The 10075-nt window shown below is 30.4% G+C and overlaps 1 long non-coding RNA gene across 1 annotated transcript; it reads left to right on the forward strand.

Moving 5' to 3' along the window:
- Positions 1-4280: 4280 nt before the first annotated feature.
- Positions 4281-5662, forward strand: LOC126705910 (uncharacterized). Its single transcript, XR_007648458.1, has 2 exons — positions 4281-4673; positions 5363-5662. It is a non-coding gene; the product is annotated as an uncharacterized LOC126705910 (long non-coding RNA).
- The last annotated feature ends 4413 nt before the right edge of the window (positions 5663-10075 follow it).

Below are 10075 nucleotides of genomic sequence, written 5' to 3' on the forward strand. Positions count from 1 at the left end.
TGGAGAAGGAAGAAATTACTTAAAATAATTGGGTTATTTATTTATTTATTTATTTCTTGGGGTAAATCCAGATAACATTAAGGAGCAGAATCAACAACAATAGAATTTAGATGACTACGCTTCTCATAATACAAACCTACATTGTTTTAAAATAAAAGCAAACATAAGTTCACAGGGAGGATTATCAAAATACATAATATCCTAATCTAGAGTTGAACCTTTTTTGGCCAAAGCATCAGCACACTTATTTGCTTCATGGAAGTAGTGACTCATCTTCACTTGAGGAATTTGGCTAATGAGGATCTTGCAATCCAAGGTATGAGAAGCATGATGTAAATTACTACTATATTTCTCAATTATTCAACCAAACACAGTTTTAGCATCTATTTCAAGTTTCATTGCACCAAGATTCAATTTTTCCACATTATTAACCCTTCCCTTAGAGCCTATAGCTCTGTATCAACACTGGTAAAGACCCCCAATAGAACGAGTGAAGCCTTTTATTCAACTTAACCTAGCCAATTTCAGGTTTATCTCAATTGACCTTTAAAATTATGACCTGCTTCCTTTTAACCAGTTCAGTTCGAGAGGCACAGTACATAAATCACTAGCCACAGCCCAAAACCTCCCTGTATAATGAATACAATTGAAATGAGAATGGGGTTGTTAATTTATAATGATACTTGCTTTTTTTTTTTTTTTGGTAATTAAGTAGTGATATTTGTTTCTTATTGTGTAAGAACAGAGATAAGAAATGAAAAATACCTTATTCCAGTACCCGCAAGAAGTTTCTACCTAGAACAACTACTCAACTACATTTTACAACACGTGCAAACAAAAATCAGCTACACAAAAATACATTCACTTATCTAAAACCAAATAATGATAATAATAATAATAAAAAATAGTGAAAGTGTAAAATTGTGAGTAAATTGATAAAATAATTAAGGGTTTTATTAATGTATGCTCTTAGGACATATATTAGTAAACTATTTTAGGAAATTTTTTATGGAAAAATGAAAAAGTGATTAATTGTCTTGACAGTTTTTTCAATTTCTCATGAAAACTTTTTAAAAATGATGGTTAATGTATGCTCTTAAGGCATATATTAATCGAATCCAAATATTAAAATGAGGTCAATCAAAAGTTAAAATTGTTCCATTATATATATATATATATATATATAAAAGTGATTTCCTATCCATAAAGAATAAAGGCAAGCTAAATACAGCAATAAGAAAGTAATAATCAACAAAGAAGTCGACAAATCACATAAATTTAAGTTAAAAATAATAATAACCAAAAATTCAGCAGTGATTATTATTCATTTTAAATTCTTTCTTCTAGAGTTATTATAAAACACATATCTGTACTATCAAATTATCTATCTCACATCATTAAACACAATCCGAAGTTCCCAACTAATCCAATAACTATTAAATAGAGTTATGTTAGGACTGTGTTTATTGTAAATCTACTTGTATTTTCTAGTTTCTTTACCAAAAAAATAAAATTTTATAAGAAGTCTTGGTACTTTGGGAGAATATGGAAATCCTATCAATAAGATACGGAGCATATAGAGACGTAAAAAAATAGATGTGTTTTACCTTTGCAGATAATTACCTTGAGTCCTTCACTTTCTATAAACTATTAAACTATACTCCTCACTCTCATTCCTCACTTTCACTCTCTTCGGATTCACACACCACACAAAGATGCCGAGTCCACGCATTCTCGTTCTCTCATTCATGGCTCTGCTCCTCTTCTCCTCACTCTCTCGAACCCTCTCCAAACCCAGCGAAGTTGATGAAGACCTGTCATCCCTCGAAAAACTGGAGAGCAAAAGCGAACACACCCTCACTTCTGCTCCGGATCATATCAAAGACGAGCTTTATGAGGAGGAGGAGGAGGAGGATGACGAAGAGTTCATGGAACATCCCCGTGCCGATCCCCATGAATGGGACTACCAGGATCCGTACAGGCATAGTCCTCCTTGGTGAAGTTTATGTAGTAGTAGTGTAGTCAAAGTTACTGTTAAATTATATCCCTTGGACGATATTGGAGTGGTATTAATAATACAGTATGTAATTTATTAGTAGAGTTTCGAAGTTATATTGTGGGTACAGCGATTTTGTGTTTGCTATTTATTCAATGTTGGGACGTTTGATGTTGTTGATGTTATTTTAGTTCTTATTGCAACGCATATAGTAGTTTGGACCTTTCAATCTCATTATAAAGCCATATAAAAGCTGATTCATACATTTAATACTTAGTTTTTTTTTTTTTTAGAGAATTTCAACTTATGGCGTCCGCTTCTGATAATAGTTCTTTATCATTAGACCAAGATACCAATCAGTTTTTGGTGTAGGTGGGGATTGAATCCCAGATCTTTTATACAACCATCAGAAACTTTACCAATTGAGCTAACTGAAACCCACAAATACTTAGTTATTAATTCATCTATTCTTATATAATTCAATGGTTGGGATAATTTCAACCCTAAACATATATTGAAACATAATTGAATTACAAGATTTTTGGCCATACTTTTAATACTTTGCATATTTATTTGGGAATAGTATTCTAATGTTGACTTCTATTAAGTCTTTCAATACCTCCCCCCCCCACCAAAAAAAAGTGTCTTTCAATAGAAATTCAATACCTTCTCATAAAAAAAAAAAAAGGTCTTTCAATAGAAAGTCTTTCTCATAAAACTGAATCCATAGTTCATATATGCTAATCACATTTTTCTTTCATCTTTGAGATGTTTTGACTTTTGAGATGTAAAGTCATTGTTAGTTTACATGAGTCAGACAATTGAGGAGTGATCACTTCCTTGAGTCACATGACAATTGGGGAGTAATCACTTCCTTAAGTTAATTGGGCTTAGAAACTAGTAATTAATTGAGTAGCATATATTTTTTAAAATATATTTATTGTTTATTATGCCATGGTTTAACTAATATCTTAGGAAATATGTTTGTCAAAATAAAATGCGTTTTTTTATTTTTAGTTTAAAATAATTTTATAAGTTTAAATGTTACTATTTTCGCTAAAGAGCTTTTTCTCGTACATGATTATCCATCTTCTTTGCCCTCCTAATTCTGCATTTTCTATTTTTTTTTTTTTTCAATTACAAAGATTGTGGAGGAACAAATTTTGCTCTTTTTTTGCCTTTTTCCTTTATTTTTTTATTTATTTATTTTTTCCAATCACAAGATTGTGGAAGAACAAAAGTAATTTCAACTATTAGTTTTTCGGAAAGTGTGAGAGAGAGATTGATGATAGATTATGCCAATGGTTTACTGTTTTACACTTTGGGGTCTGTTATTCACCAACTAGTTTGGTGTTTATCTTATATAAACATAGTTTAAATTCAAAACAATTATATGAGCCCCTAAAAAATTTGTCCCCTCTCAAAACCATCTTGCTATTCCGGCACATGCAGAGCCTAGGCAGTCGTACGTGGAGGCCACCCTTGGGTCTGTTTACAAATTAAATTTTGACGCCACTGTATTTATACAGATAGGTGCATCAAGTTGTGGTGCAGTGGTTCGAAATGAGATGGGGTTAAGTGATTTCTGCTCTATCGGCTAAGGGACCTCCAGTAATGGATAGCAAGGAGGCAGAGGCATTGGCATGTCGGAAAGCAATAGAGTTTGTGGTAGATGTAGGTTTCTTAAAGATTATTCTTGAGGGAGACAATGTAAATGTTATGAAAGCAATTTCATTCCCATCTATCAATCTGTCTTGGTTGGATCTGATATATGAAGAAATTCGATGTTTAGCTGCAGGCCTTAGGATCTTCTTTGCTAGTTGTGTTCCTTGTGGTGCAAACTATGTAATCCATTTTTTGGCTTGCTATGCTTGCCAAATATATGATGATATATGGCTGGAAGAATGATCACCACCACCTGCCTTAGAGGCATTGTATTTGGATTCTAGTTTTTTAAATATTGAATGAATGATGTTTGTTTTTGGCTTTAAAAAAAATTTGTCCCCTGACTGGATTTTATTTATTTTTTGAATATTAAATAGAGAAACCTAAAATTTTTAAATTTTAAATTCAAAAAAAGAAGTTATTAACTGTGTTTATTATAAATCTACATGCATTTTTAGATTAAAAAAATTGTATCAATAGATAATTACATGATATAAAGAAGTAATTCATAAAAATTTATTTAAAAATTTGAAATCTTATCCATTTGTCAATGGTCAGTGGTGACAGATCAAATTTCCTACTACTTGGCCAATTATTAAGTAAAGGATAAGAGAGAAGACGTGTAACTAACAGTGCAAACAAACCCTAATTCTCATTCATCACTTTCATTCTCTTCGGACTCACGCAAACTTCCACACAATAGACAATACAAAGATGCCGAGTAGACGCGTTCTCTTCCTTGTTCTCTCACTCACCGCTCTGATCCTCTTCCTCTCCTCGCTCTCTCTAACCTTCTCCAATCCTATCGAAAATGAAGACCCCTTCTTCCTCCAAGAAATGAGGAACGAAATCAAACCCGATATCATCAATGAATGGCCGATCGATGAAGAAGAAGAAGAAGAAGATAATGATGATAACGACGACCAATTCGATTACTATAACAATCGTTTTGCCGTGCCTGACGAATGGAAGTAGCATGATCTGATCAGCGCAAAGACAGACTCACTCACTGGTAAAGTTTGTTTATGTAATCAAAAGTTTATGCTTAATTTGAATGGTTTTGAAGTGATATTATAAAATGAGTTTCTTATAATATATTAATATTGTCATACTTAACAGCAATTTTGATTTTGATTTTGATTTTGGAATCTCTGAGGTTATTAAATTTAAGGTTTTTAATATCATTAAACATCTTGTTGCAATGCACATAGTTTGGGATCTGTCAATATCATTGAAGGTTTTAATATCTTCGTTAAATGTAATTCTTATTGAGGAATAGTATTCTGATGTGGGATTTCTGTTAAGGATTTTTTTTTTCCTGAGAATCCTGTTATGTCTTCCTTATAAAACTAGACCCACATTATAAAAGAGAAAGATGTTAATCACATTTTTCTTATAAAGTTTACCATATTCTTCCCATTTATCTTTCATCTTTGAGATTGTCATGTTTAGTTTACAAGACAATTGAGGAGTAACGTCTCCCTTAAGGTAAAACTTCAAGAAGTAATTGTGCTTACAAACTAATAAATTGATAAACTGAGTAACATATTTTATTATTTATATATGATATATGGTTCAACCATCAAACCTTGATTCAACTATAAAAATCGCGAATAACTTTCCTTTTAGGTTCTTTGTTTAATAAAGTTTTTATATATTGGAAATCCATGCAAGTTGAAAGTATAATGCTCTTATTTGCAGATTTGGAAGTGCAATACTCTTGCTTGCTGTGGGTGGATATATACTACCAAAGAAACCATTGGGTGAGCCTTGAAGGAGTCAAAATATGTTTCAATTTTTATTTTTATTTTTGTAAATAAATTAGCATAACTTTTTATAATGAGGAGTCCCTTTTGTAGGATTGAATGAGACTTGTAATTAGGTGTCCTACTAAAAATCTATTAATTCCCAATAATTAGGTGTTCTACTAAAAATCTATTAATCCCCAATAAATGGTTTCATTTCTTCCTTATATAGGCCATATTAAATTCTTTTTTGTCAGGTGTTTTGGATTTGAACTACGAGTTTTAGTTGACCAGACTTTATGGCTTATCAATTATAGACATATCAAAGTGGATCATGCCAATGGTGATTGAACAGCATAATTTCTAGACGAGATTAAAAAAAAAAAAATTTGGTCTAGATATAAGATCTTAATAATTCCAGTCTAATATTAATTCTTTTCCATGTTCTTTCAATTTGTGCTGCCAAATTTGTTTGAGTTAGAACTTAGAAGCCTTCAAACATGCCTGCTAAACTTGTTCATGAAGAGACTTTTAAAGTTTCATTTAAGGAAATAAAAAGAAAAGGTTTTTTATTTTTATTATATATATATATATATATTTAAACAAATTAATACAAGTTGATAGTTGCATTAGAACTGATTAAAATAAATAAATAAATAAATGTCTGATAGATATACTTCTTTTTGAAGGAAGAGGGTTAAGTTGGATACTTGGTACTAGACCTTTTTGTTTTGTTTTCTTTTTTTCAAAATTATTCTTATACTCGTTTTTTTAGTCATATACTTTAATTTTTTATACGATTTTGACAGAAATGTTGAAGGTTAAAGACTTAATATATAATTCAATAAAAAAAAAAAATTAGAACACCAGATTACCTTGATTATCTTAATATAAATCACAATACTAAAAGAAAAATTCTTACATCCTTGATATAAATCACAATACTAAAATAAAAATTCTTACAGTTTTAAAGAAAAATTCATTCATATGGATATGACCAAAATGGTCAAACCAACAACATCACAGTATGTGCATTGTGATCCTAACTTTTTCAGCTAGATGCATTTTCTGCTGTTTCAATAAAAATACAATCCCTAACTTTTCTAGGCTAACTTCACTTTGGTTATAAATTTCCTTCAATATCTCAATAATTTTCTTTATAAAAAATTTGTAATTTTCTATTTTATAGATAAAATAGAAAGAAATAAGAGTCGTATAGTGATTGATCTAATTATATATGTTTCATATTAATTGTATGACATAGTAATTGATATAGATATGTTTGTTTCATATCTACTTAAGAATGTAAATATTGTTTTGATAAAATAAAAATGCACATATTCTTATCATGAGTCTCAATTCCATTGTACTTTTTTTTTTTTTTTTTTTTTTTTTTTTTTTTTTATAATTTCTTTCATATAGTTTAAACTTCTTAGAAAATTTTTTTGATAGAATAAAAGACAAATTTTCTTTTACTAATTCAAAAGTTCTAATAATTTTAAAATAAAATACCTATGAAATCATAATTACCAAATTTTTTAATATGTTACTGTTTTCATTTTGAAGAGTTCGGGCATTTTCTCTTGAATTTTTTTTCATACATAATGAATAATTCATTCAAAAAGAGTGTGTGAGAGACTAAAAAATTAACTATAGATTTTTCCAACTATGATTTGGTATTTTGGTTCATCCATATTCTAATAGGATAATACTATGTACCAAAATCTCAACAAAAAAAAAAAAAAAAACTAAACTAAACTAAAAGGTATATTTAATTTGAATAATCATACCCCAGGTAATTTAAAATGACAATACAATGAAAGATTAACTTACCATTTACCAACTGATGAAAGAACCATGCATGAAAGTGAACCGGAAAAATTACACTGATTTCCCCCTCGTTGTTTTTTGTTATTACACTTAAATTTCTCAAAATGTAAATTATTTACACTGACATAACTAAAAAAAGGTTTATTAAAAACTCTGAAAAAAAGGTTTTAAAAAAAATCTTGATTTTCCTTTTAAAAGGGGCATGGATGACATTTTAAGTAGAGGGTAAAATAGGAAATTTAAGATTTGTTTAAGCCATTTTTTAGTCATCACCTCCTCTAAATAACTAAAAAAAGGTTTATTAAAAACTCTGGAAAAAAGGTTTTAAAAAAAATCTTGATTTTCCTTTTAAAAGGGGCATGGATGACATTTTAAGTAGAGGGTAAAATAGGAAATTTAAGATTTGTTTAAGCCATTTTTTAGTCATCTAGTGAAGGTTCGTATAAATAGTTTGAATTTTATGGGAGGTGAATGTCTTATTTCAAACTAGAAGAGAGGTGAGTGTAATAACAGAAAATCTCAAGGAATATTAATGCAGTTTTCTCAAGTGAACCTTGCAACCATAATTGTCAAGTCTTTTGCTGTCTTATAAGAACTTGAATTGTCACAACATTTTAAAACTGTAATTGACCGGATGACTAAATTGACTATGTAAATTGTTAAAACTTAATTTTATTATAGATATGATAAAATTTTAATTTATAGCGTTTACTCCATGATGATTGCTCTTTATTATTAGGCCAAATGTCAAGACACTAATTGATTTTTGGTATAGGTAGAGTTTGATCTCTAAATTTCTTATTCGATAGAAATAGACTTTACCAATTGAGTTAACTGAGGCCTGCTTAATTGTTAAAATTAATGACCTAAAATGACAAAATTTAATTTCAGTGAATTAAAATGACAATTCACCAAACTTGCAATGTGAATAGTATTCTTATATCAAAAGAATGATTAATAGCTTTGGCCCAAGCGTCCAACCACTAGGCAAGTTAGTCAATCATCTAAAGCCTCCAAGTGAATGATGGTCCCCAAATTTTGACCAATAGAGCCCAAGATATTAGTCAATAGATAGAAAATAAAAGTTTTATCAAAAATTAAAAAAATGTTAAAACTTTTACAAATTTTACTATATAAAGCGTAAGGGCTATCTCTTAGATGCTTAAGGAGTTTAAATATTTATCTGGATTGAAGATTAATCCTTCCAAAGAGTGATAATTTTTTACTCTGTTGTTCCTACATCAGTGAAGCAGCAAATTTTGGATATATTATCATTCAAGGAAGGTACTCTTCCTGTCAAGTGTCTTAGTCTACCCCTTATTCCTGAAAAATTGTCCTAGAAAGATTGTAAGCTGTTATTGGAGAAGTTGGCTTCTATAGAATCAATTCTTGGGCTGCTAAAAAGCTCTGTTTTGTAGGTAGAGTCCAACTTATCATATCTGTGTAGTTAGGGATTCAAATATATTGGACAAGTTCCTTTATCCTCCCCGCCAACGTAGTTAAAGACATTGAGAAGCTCTTTAATTTATATCTGTGGAGTGGATCTAATTAGACTATTCATAGGCCAATTTTGCATGGAAGCAAGTTTATTTGCCTAAATCTGAATGTGTTTTGGGGCTAAAAGGATTAGGGACTGGAATGAAGCTGCAATCACACTAAGCATATTTGGAATTTGCTGACTCAAGCAGGCTCTTTATGGGTGGCATGCGTGCACAAATACCTCCTAAAAGGGAAAAACATTTGGGAAGTTAAAATACCCCTGAACTGCTCATGGGATTGGAGGCAGATTTTGAAGATCAGAGGGGCTATTAGAGGTTTTTTTTTCAAATAGAGGGTTGGTGATGGTAGCAAAATACACCTCTAGTATGACAATTGGCTCCCTCAAGAAGTCCTTTGTTAAAAATTTGATGCTCGGGCAATTTTTGCAGCAGGTAGTTACCCATCTGCTAAGGTGTCTAGTGCTCTTGCAAATGAGCAATGGCAATGGAGATTAACTTGTACCGGAAATTGGGCAATGGCAATGGAGATTAATGAGGTTAACTTGTACCGAAAATTCCAAAGTGGAATATCAAATGTATTGTATTGGGATATCCATGCAGTTTATTTCTCAAAACACATGCAAAACAAACGCAAAAAGATGGATAATATCCAAGCATTTAATTTAAACCACTCTTAGCAAAAAGCCCAAGGGAAATGGGCAGTGGGCTAAGAGGACAAAGTTTTATGGATGAGGAGCTCAAAGGTGAACCCTCAGATCCATATGACAAAATGGGTTAAAACCCTCACAAAAACCATAAAACAGGTTTTTTTTTTTTTTTTTTGGGTTTCACTCATAAAATGAATAGATTTATGACGTAATGCATGCATGTTGGTTTCGAAACTTTGCTTGTTTAGGCTGCCAACAAGACCCAAAAGCGTAGGTCCTTGGGTCCATGCAAATATTGAATTGGTGTTAAGGAAAGACAAAATTGAGGTACAGTATTTTAGATGCTATTATTTAGGTTTCTCTTTTAAAGATTTAGTCATATGACTACTTAACTAAAAAATACACTTTCATTTCATGAGAAAAAATTCACATAGCAGAATCTTAAAATGAGAACCTAAAAAATAATATTTAAGTACTGTATCTAAGTCTTGCTCTAAAGAAAAAAATAAAAATAAAAAGAATAATTATTGGTTTACTTATCGGTTATGTAAATTATACACAATTCTACACATTTACAAATTGTGTATAATATTGTACATGTTTGCTTAGTTTACAATATAAAATCTTACATAAATAGTTTAATGTGAAATAAAAATTTTTCAAATAAAAATTTTAGAACCCGTAATGCAATGG

Source organism: Quercus robur, chromosome 11 (genome assembly GCF_932294415.1).
Source record: "Quercus robur chromosome 11, dhQueRobu3.1, whole genome shotgun sequence".
NCBI lineage: Eukaryota > Viridiplantae > Streptophyta > Magnoliopsida > Fagales > Fagaceae > Quercus > Quercus robur.